Consider the following 23826-nt stretch of genomic DNA (forward strand, 5'->3'; position numbering starts at 1 on the left):
ATCAATTGAAAAAAATTCATCTTATTTACGTGCAGCATCAAAATTTATTATATGAATTCGAGGCCAAGTATTTTCTAATGAATTGAAAAAAGTTACCACTTGAATTACGTGCAGCACTAAAATTTGTGATATCAATCGGTGGACAAGTATTTTATTAGTAACTCCAAAGTTCAACATTATGGAATTGTTCTAAGAAGCTTTTAAATCGAAAAATATCACATGCAAGCTAATCATTTCTTGCTCTATGGTGGCAGAGACTTATAAGAAAATCGATTCTTTTCAGACATTCAGGAGCTTCTGATATTATTCACAATATTCGACGTCGATTGGTTCGTTACAAATTATGTTTAAATATGAGTTAAAAGTACTTGTCCGGCCCATCACTTTCCATTAAAATTGTTTATTCAAATAAAAATCAGGGCTTTCCTAGAACTGATGGAGCACAAATATTCATGCAGAGGGAATTTAGAGAGTTATCTTCAAGTAATTTTCCCTCAAGTGCACTAATTTAATAAGAATGGAAACGAATTGTCCTGTACTATACAAGGGATGTTTTTGTGCATCGATAAAGAAAAAGATCTTGCACATTAAATATGTTCAAGTTTCCAAAAATAACTCCCCAGTTTGTATTAGAATGACGGCAATTTTTACTTCTCACTTCTTCCAGCGAACGAATTTCATTCGGTATAACTAACCTATACTATTATTAAGAACATTAAACTAATAATAAATCGCATTTCAATACATTTTTAACCGGATTCTGCCATACAATTTCGTTTTTTTATGATTGATTTTTATTTTAATAAATAGTGATGGGCCGGACAAGTACTTTTAACTCATATTTAAACATAATTTGTAACGAACCAATCGACGTCGAATATTGTGAATAATATCAGAAGCTCCTGAAAGTCTGAAAAGAATCGATTTTCTTATAAGTCTCTGCCACCATAGAGCAAGAAATGATTAGCTTGCATGTGATATTTTTCGATTTAAAAGCTTCTTAGAACAATTCCATAATGTTGAACTTTGGAGTTACTAATAAAATACTTGTCCACCGATTGATATCACAAATTTTAGTGCTGCACGTAATTCAAGTGGTAACTTTTTTCAATTCATTAGAAAATACTTGGCCTCGAATTGATATAATAAATTTTAATGCTGCACGTAAATAAGATGAATTTTTTTTCAATTGACTTAGCTGTTCGAATCAAGTAAGAAGAAAGAGGCATCGGTTTGTAAGTTTTTTTTATGGATGGAATTATCAGCAAACACGACACCATCAATGTACTTGTCCCAACCTTTTTTCCCCTAGGGGAAGTTTATGGTGTAATGTTTCAATTTGTTTTCATGACAGAGGAAATAAAAATGGACTCGTTTTGGCTTAAAATATTTCGCTTCTCTCATTTGCTTGTAATAATGTGATTGAAACGTTCCATCCCGAGCTTTAAATTTGCGCGAGTACCATTTACTTTTGAATTGAACGCGTACCAGCACCGAATAAAATTCTTCCTCAAATGCATTTTTAAATTCTTCAAAATTCGTTATACACGTCCTTCGAGCATACTTTCAATCACTAGCATTTGGTGTTGGCGGGTCACATTTTTGCATTTAATGTATTTTTCTATCTGTTCTATAAATTCTAATGGGTTGATACTGTCTTCGAATTTAGGATACTTCACGTCAATCAAGAGACTCGGTAGAGTCTCGGGACAAGTACATTGACAGCCCTGTCGTCTGCTGGCCCGAGGCTCTCGCCGAGACTATATTATCTCTGAATAAAACGATTCGCGGTGGTGGGGGTAAAACCGACATGTCATTTTCTTGAATTGCGAAGCTCAGGAGTTATGTCGCAATTTGAAAATTGAACTTTCAGCTAATTAAGAAATTCTCTTTCGATTGCGCCCAAAATCAGCATGATCGGTGGCGTAATTGCTGAGAAAAAACTTTGCACGGGCTCAAGATTATGCAAAAAGTACCAACACATTTACGCAGCTGACGTATCCGTATATGGGTTCAGACCGATACATACAAGGGCTTCTTGATGCCCATCATAACCAATCACCGGTGAGAATCTATCCGTCTCGACCAATCGCCGATGAGAAAGTTTCTGATAGTCCTCAATGTTTTCTTGTATACCGTCTGTTATCGTCTGTTATGTTATTATAAAGTGATTGCGATCGTAGCCCCGTGGATCAACGGTGCAAGATTTGCAAATTTCGTTTAAATAAATAAAACATTATTGGAAATAGCAGTGGATATAATCAATTTTATTTTTTTCATAAAAGAAGTGTCAATAAGTTTCGAGCCCAATTCACGACAATAATATCTATAATAAATAAAACCTCAAAAGTGGATTAATTGATCTCATACAGTGTACTGAGAGTGAGTAAAATTTAATGTTGAGAAGTGAAAAGGTGAATAATGTGTGTCGTGAAAATTAAGAATTATCTGTTCTACTTCGATATCGTAATATATACATAGATAGCAAATTTGCGAGATTTCGCGTCATGTTGACGTTTGAGGTTATGACCGCCGGAGTGCTGTTGCGTGCAGAGTGTAGAAAAATAAAAGTGGTTATTGAAAAGTGGAAGGAATCGATATTATTAATGACGTGACTAATTAGTGTTGAATAATAATAATAATAACAATGAGAAAAAAAACGTTCGTTCATTATAACCTCTAAAACATTCTTTCCAAACAGAAATTCTATGTTGTGTAATTACATTAAAGAAAGATGTGGATGGTTGTGTGTAAACGAATTCAAATAAATTTTAAAAAACTTTGGTCAAGTAATTCAATGTATTGTTGTCATAATTTCTTTCATTTAGTTTGGCTGTGTTCACCGGTCCCTTTTTTCCACCTCCTTAGCTTACAGTGTATTGTCATACCAATTTCTATTTGTTCTCCAGACAATACGAGAGATATTCGTATTTCTATTTTTTTATATTAATTTCAACAAGATAATTTGAAATATTTATAACAAAAAGCCTTCATAATTGCTTGTTCATACACCCAAGTTTTGAAAAATCTTTGAGCCATGTAATAATGTATAGATATATTCACTTGAGTTGTTACATGATAAATTTGGAAATTTATTTCAATAAGTCATTGGGTGCTTAATTTTCATGTTATCAAAATTTGTATCTTCGAAATGCAATGAACACCTCTAAAGTTCGACAAAGTGATGAAGCGACATGTATATTGAATATTTCCAGACCATGTTTGCGATTGGCATTGTGGGTTGAAAAATTCATGTCTGTAAGTCTACACCTGATCATTTTTGGATGTGATCAAATATTTTGTCTGCGGATAACCATGGAGACATACAAAATTACAGGATTTTGCTTGCTTCAACATGCATCGTATCTGTCACTTTTTTTTTGAATGTGTCATAATAAGTTTCAAAAATGTGTTTCATGTAATTTTGAAGTGTTTTTCCCTATAGCACCAAAGTCTGTATAACTGGTACGTAGCAAGTACCTATGAACTTTGATATTTCTGTGAAATAGCAGGTATGCCAATCTTTTAACTTTTTGGTTCCGACTGGAATATATTAACGAAAATATTCATTACTAAAGTCTTCACCTACTTATTTCTGAATAGATCTGAAATTACTGTCTTCAGAAACTAATGCACAGATACATGAAACAATTTTGATTTGTGTTCTCTTTCAATTGCGCTGTCTTTTTTCTTTTTAACTATGGCTCTGCTCTTGCCGATCCTTGTTTTGACTCCATCGGTTTGCAGCGGATCGATGCATATTATTAATTGGTTGCCTAATATGTGTGTCCTAGGATTTTCTACTATTTCTTCATGCTGATTGTGGTAACGTGATTCAAGAGGTTTCCAATTATGATCATCAATCGCACATTTTGTACAACAGATTCTCAAAACAGTTTCTGGTCTTGATATAAGTGTAGTTATTCTTTTTCCACCTGGTCTGTCGAGTAATAAATTTTTCTTGCTCCCCTAGCCGAAAGTACGCACTTTCCGGCCGCATTTCAGGCCGGGAAGAGCATTTTTCGTGGCCGGCTAACTCGGCTAACTTCAGTGCGCTCTGACGATATTTTTGCGGCCGGTGATCCTTTCATTTCGATATATGAATGTGAAGCCTGTATTCGTTGCCATGATTTTGTTTATTCGTTGCCAAGCATCATTATTATTTGCTTCAAGCGGGCGCGTATAGCGTAGCTTTTATCATTCATGTTATGCGCTATACTGCCATGAACCCGGACGAATAACATACATTTGTTCGTTCAGATGAGAAAACAGAAAATAATGTAACGGGACTAATAAAATGAATATGGTCGTCCCGAATAATGTTGTATTTCCAGATTCCAGGTTCATAGGAAAGCACATATTCATATAAATTGTCAAGTATAGTGGGAAATATTCATATATAGAAATTGTTAACTATCATGGGACTTTAAATCAGACATGTATCAAAGAATTATTTATTTGTACTAATAATATTGTTGTATCATTGTGTGATATTTTGTGTGTGTGTTTTTTGACTTTTTGTTTATGTTTTTAATGCCCGCCCCGACCAGCAAAACCTCGGCTTCGCCTCGGTCCTGCAAAAGTCGGGCGGGCGCCCCCCCACTCCCCCCCTCGCGATTGCTAGTAATTATTGAACGTACTTTCGGCTACGGGATCAAGAAAAATAGTATACAACCCACGGCCCAAATGTTGGATTCCCTGGCATGTGCTATATGAAGGCCGAGGCGAAGCCGACTTTCGGGCCTAGGGTCGTAATATACTATTGAAACTTGTTCCAAAAAGTCTTGTTGTACGTCGCGATGCGACGACAATTTTCTTCTTTCCGTCGATGCTTTTTTGCGTCTAAAAAAACCCTGAAATGTAAAACTATGTAAATATTAAGTTTAATACTAGACAGTTATCTCGTTAATAAGTTCAATACCGTACACCCCTTGTAACATAAATTAATTCCACGCGTTATAATACATCGCGCAACCGTAGTTCGCCCGCCGCCAACAGATGGCGTCGTTTCGCGTACGCGACTCGCCGGCCAGCGGCTATAAGCCTAAGGCTTACTCACGGGTTCGACAGTTCGGCAAACCGCCGCTAGAGGGCGACGAGAGAAAAAGATTCTCGTTTGCGCTCCATAGGCCTGAGGTCTATAACCTCGGACCACCCGGGCAGTGATTGGAATTATTTTTTCGAGTTGTTTCTCTATCTCCCGAAGAGGGAACCCATCGTACTCTATCTCCCGAAGAGGGAACTCATCGTACTCTATCTCCCGAAGAGGGAATCCACCGCACTCTATCTCCCGAAGAGGGAATTCATCGTTCGCAAATCCCGAAGAGGGAACTCCACCCTTACTTCGTATCCTTTTTTTCAAAACTTGGCCATATTCGAAATTTTCCCAGTTTTTTTTTTGTTTTCTTTTTTTTTCAGATTTAAATTTTATTTTTTTTTGGTCTACTAAATTGTAGTTATATTTATGCCGAAGTGCAAAACCCCGAGCGACATCCGGCGTATTTTGCGTCGTCGTGCTACGCTCCCGCTAACACCCGCGATCGTCACCCGATACGGCCCGGACCCCCGGTTGGAACGCAATGGTACCCAGGCATACGGGGACGCCTTCCGAAAGGCCAATCGAGATATCCTCGAAACACAGGAATTAGAGGAGTTACGGATCGCGGTTTTGGAAACGCGAAAGGCTAAAAAAGCAAAAAAAATCGCCGCTTTGTTCGGGGAAGATGAGGTGACTCACACGTCGGGGAATACGCCGGTTCTCAAAAAACGTCAACCCGAACTTGTAACCAAAAACTCATCACCGAATAAAAAAGCACATACAACTGAGTTCAAGTTTCCGGCCCCCCTTATTTCACTCCCAGACATTCCTCTTCCTCCCGTGGCACTCAAGGCCCTCGAAAAACCCGAGGATTTCGACGCACTCTTTGAGAGTGTTGCCGCGCTGATCAGCTCCCCCTCCGGGCCTTCTGCTCATTGTCAAACGCCCCAACAAGGGTAAATACTTAGAGAAGGAAGCAGCTCCCTCAGCGCGGGAACGCTTCCGACCCAGAGACGTCGTCGCGCTATTCCGCGTCGCCATGAAGAAAGGCCAGAAGATCGCCCACCAAGCTTCACCAATCCTGGCCGCCCGGACCGCCTAAAACAAACCAAACAAAAAAAAAAAGAGAGAAAAAAAAAACAAACAAAAAAACAAACAAACAAAAAAAACAAACAATCCAATAAAAAAAAAAAACAAACAAACAATCAATAAATAAAAGGGTTACCTACCTACCTACCTTACCGGGTTCCTCCTCCCGGATGCGACCGCCGCGATTCCCGGACATCGAGGGTATCGTTCCCACTCTATCGAGGTAGCAATCACACTCATTCGTCGACACACATTGTTGGGACTCTTGGCCTCGCCATCTTTCGGCAAACACTTAGAGTTCTTTTAACAGTCTTTGGATGCTTTTTTTTGCTGATAACATGAAAAGTTGAATCTTCGGAATGCGGTAGGCAAACACAAATATTGACAACAATACTTATGAAATAACGTGTATGTTGAGTATTCCTATTCTGCAAACTGCAAATGTGGAATTATTGGTGAAAACATTCATTACGATAAGTGTACAGTTGCTCAGTTTTCGATGCGATTAAGTATAATACCTGCCAACATCATGGAAACCTACAGAATTTCTGAATGTTATGTGCGCTATGTCATTTCAATGTAACATCATGACTTCTAACAACTTTCCACTCTAATACTATAGATTTGGATCATTGAAATACAGCAAAAATCTGCAAACTATAAAATTTATATACTGTGCCATTCATTTTATTTTTTGACTCGCACCGTAACATAAATATGAAGTGAAAAATTCATTACAAAAGTCTTCAGTTGCTCATTTATGGATGGATTTGAAATTGCTGTCTTCCAAACTCATTACGCAGATACATTGAATTGCAGCAGATACCTGCGAATTTGGAAATTTCTGTGGATAAGTATATGTGCTCAGTATCACCCCCTATCTTTATGGTAATATGTAATGGAACTTTGTTCAGCAAGTTTTAAAGTATTTCTTTTCAAATAGTATTAAAGTTTGTATTACTGCGGTATGGAGCGAATACCTTCAAACTTTGATATTTTTGTGTCGCAGCATGTGTGCCAATTATTTATATTTTTTACTCGAACCGTAACATGTAATTTCAAAAATTCATCACAAAAGTTTTCAGCTTTAATAATTATCTTAATTATCCTTTTTCTAAATTCTATGCTAAATTTCTGAATTTCCTAATTTATTTCTAAATTATCCTGAAATGAAATTGTTTTCCTGCACAAGCAATGCAGGTACCTTAAACGTCTTTGAATTCCGTTGCTCTATTGAATCAAGTACGCTCAGTTTTTTTTACTTCTTTGAATTCTGACATAATAAATGTTTCCGGGTGCCTTTTTTCTGCAACTATCAAACTGTAGATAATTGGATCTCCGCGGCCACTTGCAAACTTTGAAAATATATTTCATCGGGGGCATATTTTGGATGACACGAAAATGTCTAGATTCAGAATGCAAAAACGACATTTAAAAATGGCCAATTCTGTTGTATTCGTTGTGTCTTGAATTTGATCTATCTTTTCTCTTTTCCTTTCTTTTCACTAACGTTATAAGCCGGAAATCATATCTCAGCCCGCAACACGCATTGCTACATGCTCTTGAGTTTCCAATGGACAAAACATATTAGAAGACAAGGAGAAAAATCACCAAAGTCCAAGAACAAACCTCTATCGAAATATTTCCAGTACAATTTTGACGAAATTTAGGTCTTTTTTCGTGGAAACCAACGTTATAAGCCGAAAATCATATCCCGGCCTCCAACCCGCTTTCGACCGTGCTCTTGTGTTCCTGATTGACAAAGCATATTAGAGTACAAGGAAAAAAATCGCCAAAGTCCAAGAACAGACCTGTGACGAAATATTTCCAGTTCAATTTTTACGAAAAATAGGTCTTTTTTCGTGGAAACCTACGCTATAAGCCGAAATTCATATCCCGGCCTCCAACCCCCTTGCGGCCGTGCTCTTGGGTTCCTAATTGACAAAACATATTAGAGTACAAGGGAAAAAATCGCCGAAGTCCGAGGACAGTCCTGTGACGAAATATGTCCAGTACAATTTTGACGAAAAATAGGTTTTTTTTCGTGAAAACCAACGTTATAAGACGAAAATCATAAATAATTCATAGAAATTTAAACTAAAATCCCATAGTCAACTGAACATAAATAAGGAACTTTTGAGAAAAAAGACGTGATATCAAACCGTAAACTTCCCCTAGGAAAAAAAAGGTTGGGACAAGTACATTGATGGTCCCTCGTTTGCTGATAATTCCATCCATGAAAAAAACTTTAAAACAAAATTTTTATAAAAAATGGGCAAAAAAATTATTTTATAAAAAAAATACAGAACAATTCGAAAAAAATTTCACAAATCTTGAAAAAGCATTATCTTTAAAAAAAACTAAACTGTATCTATTTTTTAAAGTGTTAAAAGAATCAAATAACAAGTAAAAAATAAAAACCGAATAATCGCGCTTGAAATCATTTTGGAAACCGATGCCTCATTCTTCTTATTTGATTCGAAGGGCTAAATCAATTTAAAAAAATTCCATCTAATTTACGTACAGCATTAAAATTTATTACATCAATTCGAGGCCAAGTATTTTCTAATAAATTGAAAAAAGTTACCATTTGAGTTACGTGCAGCACTAAAATTTATGATATCAATCGAAGGACAAGTAATTTATGAGTAACTCCAAATTTCAACATTATGGAACTTTTTTAAGAAGCTTTTAAATCCAAAAAAATCACATGCAAGCTAGTCATTTCTTACTCTATGGTGGCAGAGACAATCGATTTTTTTCAGACTTTCAGGAGCTACTGATATTATTCACAATATTCGACGTCGATTGGATCGATAGAAATTATGTTTAAATATGAGTTAAAAGTACTTGTCCGGCCCATCACTTTCCATTAAACTTATTATATTTAAATAAAAATCAGGGCTTTTTTAGAATTGTTGGAGCACAAATATTCATGCAGAGGGAATTTAGAGAGTTATCTTCAAGTAATTTTCTCTTAATTGCACTAATTTAATAAGAATGGAAACAAATTGTCCTGTAATATACAAAAGATGTTATTGTGCATCGATAAATAAAAAACATTTTGCACATTAAATATGTTGAAACTTCCAAATGAACTCCCCAGTTTGTATTGCTATGACGGCAGTTTTTACTTCTCACTTCTTCCAGCGAACGAATTTCATTCGGCATAACTAACCTAAATCGCATTTCAATAAATTTTTAACCGGATTCTCCCGTACAGTTTCGTTTTTTTATGATTGATTTTTATTTGATTTAAATGAAAAGTGATGGGCCGGACAAGTACTTTTAACTCATATTTAAACATAATTTCTATCGATCCAATCGACGTCGAATATTATGAATAATATCAGTAGCTCCTGAAAGTCTGAAACAAATCGATTGTCTCTGCCACCATAGAGTAAGAAATGACTAGCTTGCATGTGATTTTTTTGGATTTAAAAGCTTCTTAAAAAAGTTCCATAATGTTGAAATTTGGAGTTACTCATAAATTACTTGTCCTTCGATTGATATCATAAATTTTAGTGCTGCACGTAACTCAAATGGTAACTTTTTTCAATTTATTAGAAAATACTTGGCCTCGAATTGATATAATAAATTTTAATGCTGTACGTAAATTAGATGGAATTTTTTTAAATTGATTTAGCCCTTCGAATCAAATAAGAAGAATGAGGCATCGGTTTCCAAAATGATTTCAAGCGCGATTTTTCGGTTTTTATTTTTTACTTGTTATTTGATTCTTTTAACACTTTAAAAAATAGATACAGTTTAGTTTTTTTTAAAGATAATGCTTTTTCAAGATTTGTGAAATTTTTTTCGAATTGTTCTGTATTTTTTTTATAAAATAATTTTTTTGCCCATTTTTTATAAAAATTTTGTTTTAAAGTTTTTTTCATGGATGGAAGTATCAGCAAACGAGGGACCATCAATGTACTTGTCCCAACCTTTTTTTTCCTAGGGGAAGTTTATGGTTTTGTGTAAATATTGCATGTATTTTACCACACCACTCACCAACCGCTCGTTATCCGCTCCGTCTCCTGTACTTTCACTATTGTTAGCGACTCGGTTTTCCTGGGAATTTTCAACACTTGCGGATTCACTCGACCGTGAAATTTGTTCACGACGCTGTTCAAAAATCGCTCGTTCTTCCTCAAACTGCCGTCTCGCTTCTCTCAAACGCTCCCACTCAGCTCTTATTTCCTCACTAATTGTCGTTTGAGTCATGGATCTCGGTGTTTGATCGCTGGATCTATCAATATGCGCAATTGAATTAGTATTTATATTGGAAGGTGCGGATTTATCTTTCGACATACTTGGTAGATTCTTCAATATTGCCGAATTTAATTTTCTTTTGTTAGTTACTTTAAATTGAACAGTTTTTTTAATCTTCGGTTCGTTTGACGTAGTCACCGATTCGTATAATTTACGGGCGTTCGAGCGTGTCACGCGCTCACGACCGTGCGACATGTAAATATATATGTATTATGATAAAAGTGTAAATTAAATCTGGTAGGGCTCATGCCTGATCGTTGGGCGCCATTGTAATGTTTCAATTTGTTTTCATGACAGAGGAAATAAAAATGGACTCGTAAATGTACATATATAGATATATATTGAAAGGAAAAGACAAAATAGCTTGTCGATAGAATTCTGGTATTCATCTACGCGTTCACTCACACACACAATGCAGTAGCTCTCTCGCAACGTAGACTCATCTGAGATTATCAGTACAGAAATTATTGGTGAACAAGATTATAACGATAAATATTGCTTATCTTTAATTGAGGGGATATCCCACGTTGGCTCTTTCTCATGTTCCGGGGAAACCTCACAGCTCGAAATAATTGATCGGATTCGGGAGGCCACTCCGAGATCCAAGAGACGTTGTTGTGTCGAAGTTCACGAAAGATGACTCGATGATGAGGAGCGATTTCGGAGGTGTTGCTTTGAAGAGATCCCCGGAACGAAAGAGAAAGAGTCAGGCGAAAATTTCGGGAGATCGACGTTTGATCGATGGTTACTATACGCATGTCCGTGGATTATCGGGGAGAACCACATGACACGCGACGTTTTGGGCGCCAATATAGAATTTCGAATAGAGCACGATCAGTTCACTCGTTACAATGGTTCGATATCACGTCTTTTTTCTCGAAAGTTCCTTATTTATGTTTTGACGACTATATAACTTTAATTTTAATTTCTATGAATTATTTATGATTTAATGCTTATAACATTGGTTTCCACGAAAAAAGACCTATTTTTCGTCAAAATTGTACTGGAAATATTTCGTCACAGGTCTGTCCTTGGACTTTGGCGATTTTTTTCCTTGTACTCTAATATGTTTTCTCAATTAGGAACCCAAGAGCATAGTGGAAAGCAGGTTGGAGGCCGAGATATGATTTTGGCTTGTAACATCTGATTCGTCGAAAAAAGACTGATACCGCACAATCAGTATACTAGTGAAGAGTATTATACACGAATGCTGTAGGATTGTAATATATTTGATATTCTCGTACGGTTCGAAATCATTTTTGTTGTGTGACTTAAGAAGTTTTGTTTACATTTTTTGTGGTGTAATAAGTAAACGGGCGATCATCAATGTAATTGTTCAAATTTTTTTTCTCCGAGTGAGGATTTTCACGGCTTGATATCGAATCTTTTTTCTATGGCAGTTCTAAACGACAAAAAATATTCTTAAATAAGATTTTCTAAAGTTAACTAATGTTTCTATTGTGATATTTAAAAATAAGTTCTCCAATGATTTTCTTTAAGTTTTGTACAATTTATAACAGTTTGATATTCTTCGAATGTTTGAAGTGATACCCTCAATTTTGCAACCATTTCAAACGTGTCCATAATTTTGTGGGATTAAAATCATATTCCGTAAGGTTTTTCAATATTTTGTATCATTGTGGAATTTTCCCCCGTTATTTATAATTTTTATTTTCAATAGTTTTGATGAAATCATTGTGAATAAAGAAAATATGAAGATTTTTCAATGAAACGAATTTTTTGATTGATTTCCCTTAAAATTTGACAAAAGGAGAAAGAAAAAAATATATACAATGTTCACCAAGTCCACCAGAATTCGCAATTTTCACATATGTTTATTGAATTCTAATGCTAGCAATTTTTATTTCATTAAAAAACGTGCTTCCAAGAACTTTTTGAAGCAATCTTTTTCATTCGTATTATCATACCCTGAGATAAAAATTGACACACCCACGTCGATGCACTAAATTTTTAAACTCTGCATGTAGCCACCAAGGTTCAACCGGACAAAAGACAAACTATGAAGTGCGTCAAGACCAACAGAATTGTTTATTTATTAATATGTCCATTGCATTTTGAAAACATAACTTCTTATGTCATTCATAAATAGGCCATCGCTGACTTCTTGTATCATTTATCATTATTTCGAGTTATCTATTACTAGTAATCCATATCGTAATTCTATAATTCTTCTACAATTTTTATTAATTGTAAGTATTGTAACGTAACCTCCTCCTGAGCGACCGAATCGACTCGAACCCGAACATAACCTCAAAAAAGGGGCATCGCGACGTGGCGCGATGTTTTGACCGAGCGCGTACACCGACCGGTGAGACGCGTCACTGTTGGCCGGTGGCGGCCGTACTGGAGGGCAATACAAAGGCCCAATACAAGCGGCGGAGCGCGACACTAGCGGCGCCGCGTATTAAAAACTCGAACTATTACATTTTTTTGTTTTGTTAATTAAAATTCAACGCAATTTCGTAAAATATTGTAACTAGGCTCAAATGAAGTGGAAAATAATAACGAATCGAAGAAAAATAAGGAAAAGATTATTTCTTTTAGAAAATTGGTGTAAATTCAAATAAAACAAGACGCGTGTTTATGACGCATGCGCGGATAGAGCGTTAATGGGCTATAGGACGCGTACGTGACTTTTAGCAATTGTAATTATTCGAATCATATTAAAACAACTAACAATGTTAAAAAATGAAGAAAATAAAATAATAACGGATCAAATCGAAGTTTTTGTTATTGAAAATCGGAATAAGCTGAAAATCATAAAAAGCGATAGTCCGCGCATCGTATGTTAGCCCGCGCAACCAACGGGCGAGCGTGTATCATGGCAACGGGTCAATCAGAGAAGGCGTTACGAAAAGATGCGCAGAACCGATCCGAAAATCGAAAATTCGGCGTTTAATAATTTTATGGTGGGGACACGGGTATAAGAAGCGCTGCGCGACTCATTCGGGAGGCAGTCCTTCCTCAAAATTCTGACTCGGAACAAAAAGGCTGACCTCAAACATTCTTCTTGATTTTGGCAAGCAACCTAACCTATTATCCTAATTTTTCCTGGATGCCTGGAATCTCGGAGCGATTCGGCGACGTTTCAATCCCAGAGTCCAGGGTCCGCACCTAACCTCTAAACTTTCCAAATTTCCGTTGCACGGGATCTCGGAGCGATTCGGTGACGTTTCAATCCCAGAGCCTGGGGTTTGTTCCTTAACTTAACCAATTTTTATTCCTTTTTGCTTGCTAGAATCAGGGATGATTTTTCTTGTAAATTGATTTGTAAATTTGTAAATTCTCTTTTTAAATTCAAAATTAAAACTAATCGAGTCCGAGTCAAACAAAACCAAGATTTCTGTAAAGTTTGTAAATCTTGTAAATTTCAAATAATTAAAAAGGCCGCGGTACGAATTTGAGGTTATATCGCGTCAAACCTACAATAATTTCTTTTAATGTATAAAATCGAAACATTTTTGAATTATTGAAACTACTATTTTGAAAAGCGAGCGAAAAAACGTGTAAATTAAAAATTTGATCAATTCAAAAACGGCGAGAGCAATCGAAATTTCCCCACTTGTCGAACGCAATCAAAATAATAAATAAAAAAATCAATGATCCTGTAAAATCGATAAAAGTTGAATAAATCCGAATTGGTAAAATTATCAAAATTGAAATTCCGCGTTCTCACGTTTCTTTCATACCTGCTCCTTTTAAAATTAAGGTAGCTCGAACCGACGCGTGGCGGCGTTCAGGCCGGATCGACAAGAGCGTTACGTTATAGTATCCATATTTCATAATCAAAAATAGGAAATGCTACTAGCGTGCATGTCAATACACAGAATTTTCAAAGTTTGCAAGTATCCGCTGCGATTTATTCATCTACATTTTGATACAGAAAGAAAAAATTACCACCGATTCATAAAATTTATTATGCCAAAACTAAAAGGAAAAAAGACAGCGCACTTCAAAGTGAACAGAACTCAAAATTGTTTCATGTATCTTCGTTTATATATTGCAGTCGGAACCAAAAAGTGAAAAGATTGGCACACCTACGCTTCACAGAAATATTAAAGTTCATAGGTATTCGCTGCATGCCAGTAATACAAACTTTGGTGCTATGGGGTAAACCACTTCAAAATTCCATGAACCACATTCTTGAAACTTATTATGTCACATTCAAGAAAAAAAGTGAAAGATACGCTACATGTTGAAGCAAGCAAAATGCTGTATTTTTGTATGTCTCCATGGTTATACGCAGACAAAATATTTGATCACATCCAAAAATTATCAGTAGTAGACTTAAACACATGAATTTTTCAACCCATGATGCCAATTGCAAACATGGTCTGGAAATACTCAACATACATGTCACTTCATGACTTTGTCGCACTTTAGAGGTTTTCATTGCATTTCGAAGATACGAATTTTGATATCATGAAAATTAAGGAGTTTCGGTACACAGGCGATACAATGTTGCCATGCTAATCCATACTAAAAAAATTAAAAAATTCAAAAAGTTCAGAATTTTATAAAATTTGGTGAACATATTCTTTAGTGCCAAATTTGACGACACAAATTTTTTAAGATTTTTCTTCTACACAGTTATCGAGTAATTGATCACTAAAGTTTACGTGTATAAGCTTAGCGTTTCCATATATATAGGTATACATTCCGGGCATGAGAAATCTGCTTTAATGTGTAATTACTCGATAACTAAGTAGAAGAAAATTTTGAAAAAATTTGAGTTTTCGCACTTGATGTTGAAGAACATTATCACCAAATTTGATCAATTTCTTAATATTTTGACTTCTGTACCGAAACTCCTTAACCACCCAATGACTTATTGAAATAAATTTCCAAATTCATCATGCAATAACTCAAGTGAATATATCTATGCACTTACATGGCCCAAAGATTTTTCTAAAACTCGGGTGTATAAACAAGCAATCATGAAAACTTTTTGTTATGAATTTTCCAATTTATTGAAATCAATATGAGGAAATAGAAATACGAAAGTCACTCGAATTGTCTAGAGAATGAATAGAAATTGGTATGGATATACTGTAAGCTAAGGAGGTGGGAAAATTAAAGGGACCGGTGAACACAGCCAAACGAAATGAAAGAAAATATGACAACAATACATTAAATTAGACACTTACTTGACCAAAGTTTTTCAAACTTTATTTGCATTCATTTACATACAACCACGCATATTTTTTCTATAATGTAATTACACAACATAAATTTTCTGTTTGGAAAGAACGTTTGAGAGGGTATAATGAGCGAGAGTTTTTTTTCTCACATAACTCCCGTTGAAAATGTTTAAAGAACCAGAACCAGGATTGCAACAAAATTATGTCATAAATAAACGTAAAATCAGAGAATTTGTACAAGGAGAAATTTCCCAATACTAATATATGTCCTATATAACAAATACTCGCGAACCGATTGCGATGAGGGTAAACTAACCCACATGGTTTTCACAAAACTTACATAACATTTTTTTTATAGTCATATAAGAATTTTGAATCGAATTCATACAGCTCGCACTGTTTCTCCGAAATTTTATCATTTAAATCGCTGTTGCTATTAATTTGATCATGCCATCAAAAACTGACAGATGGTTGAACAATATATCACGCCAAAGTCACTATATATCTGGTTTTCGTAATGCACTGCATGTACCACTATTTTGAATAAAATTTTGTACCACATACCACTATTTTGAATAAAATAAATACATATTGAACACTTGGTTAGATGAAAAATATTTTTTTTTCACCCCGCACTTCGTAATGTCGGAAATCCGATTATTATAACATCAAAAGCTGACAGCTGACTGATGGGCCTGATGGGATTGTATATATAGGTATATATTCATAAACTTTATTCCGCTGGAACGGTACAGCGAGTATCCTGACCAATCACAACTCATTGTCTGTACAGAACACCATCAAAGGCCTCTTGATGCCAGCTATAACTCATTTCTATGGAAGCTCGAGTCCCGGGATCCCGGCTACAGAAATAATGAGTTGTGATTGGTCAGGATACTCGCTGTACCGTTCCAGCGGAATAAAGTTTATGAATATATACCTATATATACAATCCCATCAGGCCCATCAGTCAGCTGTCAGCTTTTGATGTTATAATAATCGGATTTCCGACATTACGAAGTGCGGGGTGAAAAAAAAATATTTTTCATCTAACCAAGTGTTCAATATGTATTTATTTTATTCAAAATAGTGGTATGTGGTACAAAATTTTATTCAAAATAGTGGTACATGCAGTGCATTACGAAAACCAGATATATAGTGACTTTGGCGTGATATATTGTTCAACCATCTGTCAGTTTTTGATGGCATGATCAAATTAATAGCAACAGCGATTTAAATGATAAAATTTCGGAGAAACAGTGCGAGCTGTATGAATTCGATTCAAAATTCTTATATGACTATAAAAAAAATGTTATGTAAGTTTTGTGAAAACCATGTGGGTTAGTTTACCCTCATCGCAATCGGTTCGCGAGTATTTGTTATATAGGACATATATTAGTATTGGGAAATTTCTCCTTGTACAAATTCTTTGATTTTACGTTTATTTATGACATAATTTTGTTGCAATCCTGGTTCTGGTTCTTTAAACATTTTCAACGGGAGTTATGTGAGAAAAAAAACTCTCGCTCATTATACCCTCTCAAACGTTCTTTCCAAACAGAAAATTTATGTTGTGTAATTACATTATAGAAAAAATATGCGTGGTTGTATGTAAATGAATGCAAATAAAGTTTGAAAAACTTTGGTCAAGTAAGTGTCTAATTTAATGTATTGTTGTCATATTTTCTTTCATTTCGTTTGGCTGTGTTCACCGGTCCCTTTAATTTTCCCACCTCCTTAGCTTACAGTATATCCATACCAATTTCTATTCATTCTCTAGACAATTCGAGTGACTTTCGTATTTCTATTTCCTCATATTGATTTCAATAAATTGGAAAATTCATAACAAAAAGTTTTCATGATTGCTTGTTTATACACCCGAGTTTTAGAAAAATCTTTGGGCCATGTAAGTGCATAGATATATTCACTTGAGTTATTGCATGATGAATTTGGAAATTTATTTCAATAAGTCATTGGGTGGTTAAGGAGTTTCGGTACAGAAGTCAAAATATTAAGAAATTGATCAAATTTGGTGATAATGTTCTTCAACATCAAGTGCGAAAACTCAAATTTTTTCAAAATTTTCTTCTACTTAGTTATCGAGTAATTACACATTAAAGCAGATTTCTCATGCCCGGAATGTATACCTATATATATGGAAACGCTAAGCTTATACACGTAAACTTTAGTGATCAATTACTCGATAACTGTGTAGAAGAAAAATCTTAAAAAATTTGTGTCGTCAAATTTGGCACTAAAGAATATGTTCACCAAATTTTATAAAATTCTAAACTTTTTGAATTTTTTAATTTTTTTAGCATGGATTAGCATGGCAACATTGTATCGCCTGTGTACCGAAACTCCTTAATTTTCATGATATCAAAATTCGTATCTTCGAAATGCAATGAAAACTTCTAAAGTGCGACAAAGTCATGAAGTGACATGTATGTTGAGTATTTCCAGACCATGTTTGCAATTGGCATCATGGGTTGAAAAATTCATGTGTTTAAGTCTACTACTGATAATTTTTGGATGTGATCAAATATTTTGTCTGCGTATAACCATGGAGACATACAAAAATACAGCATTTTGCTTGCTTCAACATGTAGCGTATCTTTCACTTTTTTTCTTGAATGTGACATAATAAGTTTCAAGAATGTGGTTCATGGAATTTTGAAGTGGTTTGCCCCATAGCACCAAAGTTTGTATTACTGGCATGCAGCGAATACCTATGAACTTTAATATTTCTGTGAAGCGTAGGTGTGCCAATCTTTTCACTTTTTGGTTCCGACTGCAATATATAAACGAAGATACATGAAACAATTTTGAGTTCTGTTCACTTTGAAATGCGCTGTCTTTTTTCCTTTTAGTTTTGGCATAATAAATTTTATGAATCGGTGGTAATTTTTTCTTTCTGTATCAAAATGTAGATGAATAAATCGCAGCGGATACTTGCAGACTTTGAAAATTCTGTGTATTGACATGCACGCTAGGTATTAGCACTTCCTATTTTTGATTATGAAATATGGATACTTACAATTAATAAAAATTGGAGAAGAATTATAGAATTACGATATGGATTACTAGTAATAAATAACTCAAAATAATGATAAATGATACAATATGGATTACTATTATGGATGATGATGTTACGTCCCAGGAGGGAGGATTAGTTGGGGGCGCACAGTCGCCGATTTAGAGAAGCAGAGTGTACGTTGAGTACCTCTGCCAGTGAGTCTTTGTTGGGACTTGTGCGAGGCCCGAGAACATATACTATATTTTCAGGTATACGTGACCTTTTTATTGAGGTTGTGCCCGCGAATTGGAAGGATTTTCCAATTGTTGAGCGGTGTCGAAGGCTTCGCGAAATAAGTGTATGCGATGATATTTTGTTCACTACAAAATATATTGATGGATTTATTGATTGACTATTACACTTATTTACACTTTGAAATTGAAATGTTTTTCTATGTACTTTTGAGTTAGCGATTATGACAGAGTTCTCCCAAGTGATTTGGATTAGAGAGGGAGAGTTCTCCGATCTTAATTGTTTCGAGGTTCGCTGCTAACTGACTAACAACTAAGATTCTTAGCCTAGTTAGAGTTCGAGAGGAGGATGTGTTTTTTGGGGGTAGGATGCTGTAGAGGGGGTTTGTTCTCTGTGGTTTTTTAGTTTGGATTGGGTAAAAAGTATCGTCTGATTTGATGATTGGATTTGAATATGGGGGAGACTTTTCCGGAGATATGATTGGAGGAAAAGTCGCTCGAGATTTCTTAGAATTAGGGAAAGTGTGTTGAGCGGAGTTCTGAGATGTGCACGTGTTGCACTTGAGATAAGAGCATCTGTTTTCGGGACTCGTGGGAAACGCGAGTTTCGGAACGCGTCTCTGGAATCTCGTGTGGATTTAGGAAATGTTGCATTGATAGTAAATTTATGGATAGGAAATCGGTCTTAGAGTGTTTATTTCTGGTTTTCCGTGCTCGTCTTGTAGGATTATTTATGGCGCCGGAACGTCGGGGAGAGTCTAGGGCACGCGTTGTGAGTGTTTAAAGAATGGACAGTTGAGGAAAAAAATATGTGCGAGCGCCGAGTGTCTCGCAGGATGTATTTGTTATGGGTGGTCTGGATACGCTCTGTGTTTAAACATATTCTTAGATAAGAACTATGTATCGACAAATGATGATAAAGGTTAGAAATATACTCGTGATAGCGTTTGAGTTGAAGAGAAAAAGTGAGGGGCGTTTAGCGTAATGCTAGGACGTAACACCTCCCTCCTTTAGATTGAGCGTCTCGCTCAATTAGATTAATCAAAATTTAATCGTGAGAGTTTATGAAGGATTGGTAGTCATCGTTTGTCGATTTACACTGGAGTTAGATTTATTGAGCTAAATTCTTAAATCTTAAGATTACAATGTTGTTGTGACATTTATTTTATTGTCGTTTTACGTTCTTACTAATAGGCGTTTGAAGAATATTTGTTCGTTATTATTTATTTCCTATATGTAGTGATTAAGATATTCGTTGAGTTTCGACCAGTTGTTCTGGCTAGTTTTCATTTGATGTGTTGTAAAATAACGAATTAAGGTATGTATTGTGTTACAATATATGTTACAATATCTTAATCAATAATTTTGAGGTATTGTTTATTATTACATAGATTTTGTGTCTTCAAGATTATTGTTAATTATTTTTATTGTTCTTATATGTAATGTATATTGTAACGAAACGCTCTTGCCGACCTGGCCTGAACGCCGCCACGCGTCGGTTCGAGCAACCTTAATAATAAGGAGCAGGTATGAAGAAAACGCGGACACTGTGAATTTTGGTAAAATATAAAAATAATCGATTTTATTCAATTATTAGACCGAATTTTGACAAAAATAAAAGAAATTTTGCGCCTTGGCTTGCTAATTCGAAAACAATTTTGTGTTTTTTGTTTTTAAACTGTCTTGCTTTGTTTAATCGGATCTGGCGAGAAAAAGACCCGAAAGACCCGAAAACGTTGCAAATTCTCTGTCTGAGATAATTTTTAATTTCTCAATTTTCGGAATTTAATTGTACAAAAATAATAATTAGAAATAAAACAATTTTAAAATTAATGGTCGCGTTCGTTCTAATCTCTCGACACGCCTCGAGTTTAAAAACCTCTCGATTCAATGCTTCGAGCTATAATTCGTTTGGCGCGGTTTTTCCAATGTCCTGTTACGCTTTCTTTTAAAATCAACTAAGAGTATTTCTCACTTTTACAATTTTGAATTTCTTTTTACTCAATATAAAATTAATTTTAAACTATCGTCTCTTGGATTGTTATTTTCTAAAATGGGTCTAGATCTCCCTACCTGGACCACCTCGGACAATGTTTTTCAAACGAGAATTTAATTTTTGATAACAGAATAAATTTTTAATCCTCCTCAACAATAAGAAAGGTATAAAAAAAATGAAAAGGTAGGATGTAAACCACGGGCTATGGGATAGAAACGTCACCGAATCCCTCCGAGAGTCCGTGCATTTACAGGGTAGAGGTAACCTCCCGTCCACGTGTTATGGGATCGAGACGTCACCGAATCGATCCGAGAACTCCGTGCAACGGAAAGCCGGAAATTTTTTAGAGGTTAGGTGTGGACCCTGGATTATGGGATCGAGACGTCGCCGAGTCGCTCCGAGAATCCAGGCATCCAAGGAAATAGGCAATTCACCGTCCACGGGCTATGGGATCGAGACGTCACCGAGTCGATCCGAGAGTCCGCGCTACGGGAACCCCAAAAATTTTGAGGATAGGTTTAGTATTGCTGAGGCTGATGTTGAAGTGTACTAAGAGAAGTCCGAGTTGATTCTTTAGCCAGGGAGAACTGTCTGTCGAGTGAGTCGCGCAGCGCTTCTTATACCCGTGTCCCCACCATAAAATTCTCGAGCGCCGAGAATCTCAGCTTTCGATCGGTTCTGCGCATCTTTCTTCAACGCCTACTCTGATTGGCCCGTTGCCATGATTCACGCTCGCCCGTTGGTCGAGTGGGCTAACATACGATGCGCGGACCACCGCTTTTTATGAATTTCAGCTTATTGCGATGTTCAACAGTAAAAACTTCAATCTGATCGAATATTATTTAATTTCTTCTTCAATTTGGCATTGTTATTTCATTTAATATGATTTGAATAATTACAATCGCGAAAAGTCACGTACGCGTCCTATAGCCCATCGACGCTCTCCCCGCGCATGCGTCGTAGTCGCTTTTTACATTTTTCATTGTGATTGTTTTTTATACTATTAATTTGACTTGTGATCATTTTTCTTAAACTCGTGTTATTTTTCTGAGAATTTTGATCGTAATTACGTGCTCGGGCGACTTAAAATAATAAAAATCAAAAAGAATTAATTTCCGAAAATATAGCGCTGCGAAGTTCAGAGCGGTGCCGGTTGCCCCGTTCGGGCTCATGCCTACTGGCCTAAGATGGCCGCCACCTGTCAATAACGACGAGCGTGGTCGCCGCGATGTTTTGTCCGCGATCTAAAGATCGCGGAGTTTCGTTAGTTACGACGGGCTCGGGCCGTCGCGCGAGTGTTTCGTCACAATATATATATATATATATATTCTAGTTTAACATTGGTATAATTTTCTGAGTTTCAGAGTTCGATGGGGGTATTCGAGGTGGAGTTGCTTTTCGCTTCATTTCAGCGTAGGAGTGGGATGTGGGACTAAGGGTTTGTCTTGAGTGATGGTGGGGACTAGGGATACGACTACGTTTTTGGTGTCTTGACCAATAAGCGATGGCGATAGTTTGAGTCTAAGGGTGGGTGTTACTTATTGTGCTTATTTAAAGCGTGGTTCGAGTAATTTTCCACACAATTCTTCGAACTCTGACCGAGAACTCTATTCTCAAAACTTCGACAAGGTTCCGAGTTTAAGGACTTCTCGAAACGAAACAAAAAAAACGAGAGAAAAAGAAAAAAAACATGGCTTGCAAGAGGAAATTTTTTGAGATGGTTAAGGTACGTAAATTTAGTTTGAACCTTTTTTATTTTTATTTTTTTAAAAATTTTTTTATTTTTTGTTTCTTTATTATTTGTACTAATTCTCGTTGTTTGTTCTTTGTTATTTTTTTTTTAGGAGTCTGGCATCCTCTTCGTCGAGGACATTAAGAGGCGACGAATGGAGAAAATGGAGGTTCAGAGGATGAACCGTCTATTCGAGGAATCCGGAGGCTTCGACATTTTCAGCATAAGGTGGTTGATGGAGGGTCGTCTGGGGTCAGTCCATCCAGAGGAGGATTGAGACCACCCTGCGTGGTCATCACCTCGTGGCATTTACGCCGCTTATGACGATGATTGAGGAGGGGAATTTATATTGTTTTTATGTTTATTTTGATATTTATATTTGAGTTAATGTAATGAGGAGCTTGGTGTCTTTCCTTCTCTTAATGGGAAGGGAGGAATAAATTTTGAAAGATAACCTTGTTTTTTTTTTTAAAAAAAAAAAAAGAATTCCCTGTTCCCATTATTTTAAGTTCTTGTCGTTTACTCGTCGTCTGGTTTTTGTCGTTTGTCATCGTTGGGTTTTCGTTGATATTTTCGTTCGTTTTTGATTATTTGTCGTGTATCGTCGTTGGATTTCGTCGATATAGTCTTCGTTTTTCGCTCGTCGTTGGGTTTGTCTGCTGACGAAGGAGGACGAGCGAGAGAGAAAGAGAAGAAAAAGAGAGAAAAAGAAGAGAGAGTATGTTTCTGTTAACTGATTCATCCTACTTTGGAATAGAATTAAAAAAGGTAATTTTTCCTTGTTAAATATAGTAATAGAGGACAAAAGAAATTTGGGGATAGAGAGTCAAAAGTTAGAATTTATTTGAAATGTTTAGTTTAGCTAAAGTGTTTGATTATTATTATTATTATTTTTTTTTTAAATGTTTTAACTGGGTTATTTTCATAATAATTTTAAAAAATGTTAAATTAGTATATTCACGTTTCTGTTTGCTCGCGTTATACTTGTTCGTTACCCTGCTTTATGCTGGGGTGGGTGCGCGGCTGCCAGATTGGCGTTGCCGTGTTTTCCGCATGGGGTGGGGGACAGGTAGGGTATACCTGCGGCTTTTGGGCTTTCGCTGGTTCGTTTGGTGCTGCGGCGCTGATACTCTCTAAGGGTACCTCTCCATTCCCATCCTCTTCTAGCTCGTTGTTTTCTTTTTTTATGTTTTCAGGTTTCCTGGCTAGGTGGAGGAGGAGGTTAGTAACCGAATCCCAAATCGAGCCTATGAGCCATACGCTCCAACCG

The 23826-nt window shown here is 36.0% G+C and overlaps 1 protein-coding gene and 1 long non-coding RNA gene across 11 annotated transcripts in view; both read left to right on the forward strand.

Moving 5' to 3' along the window:
* LOC122407486 (estradiol 17-beta-dehydrogenase 11-like) overlaps positions 1-23826 on the forward strand; it is a 574026-nt gene that overhangs the window by 134179 nt on the left and 416021 nt on the right. The gene's annotated exons all lie outside the window — the stretch shown is intronic.
* Positions 22180-22958, forward strand: LOC122407488 (uncharacterized). The gene is made up of 3 exons (XR_006260213.1): positions 22180-22351; positions 22454-22550; positions 22669-22958. It is a non-coding gene; the product is annotated as an uncharacterized lncRNA (long non-coding RNA).

The sequence above is a fragment of the Venturia canescens genome, chromosome 3, assembly GCF_019457755.1.
Source record: "Venturia canescens isolate UGA chromosome 3, ASM1945775v1, whole genome shotgun sequence".
Lineage (NCBI taxonomy): Eukaryota > Metazoa > Arthropoda > Insecta > Hymenoptera > Ichneumonidae > Venturia > Venturia canescens.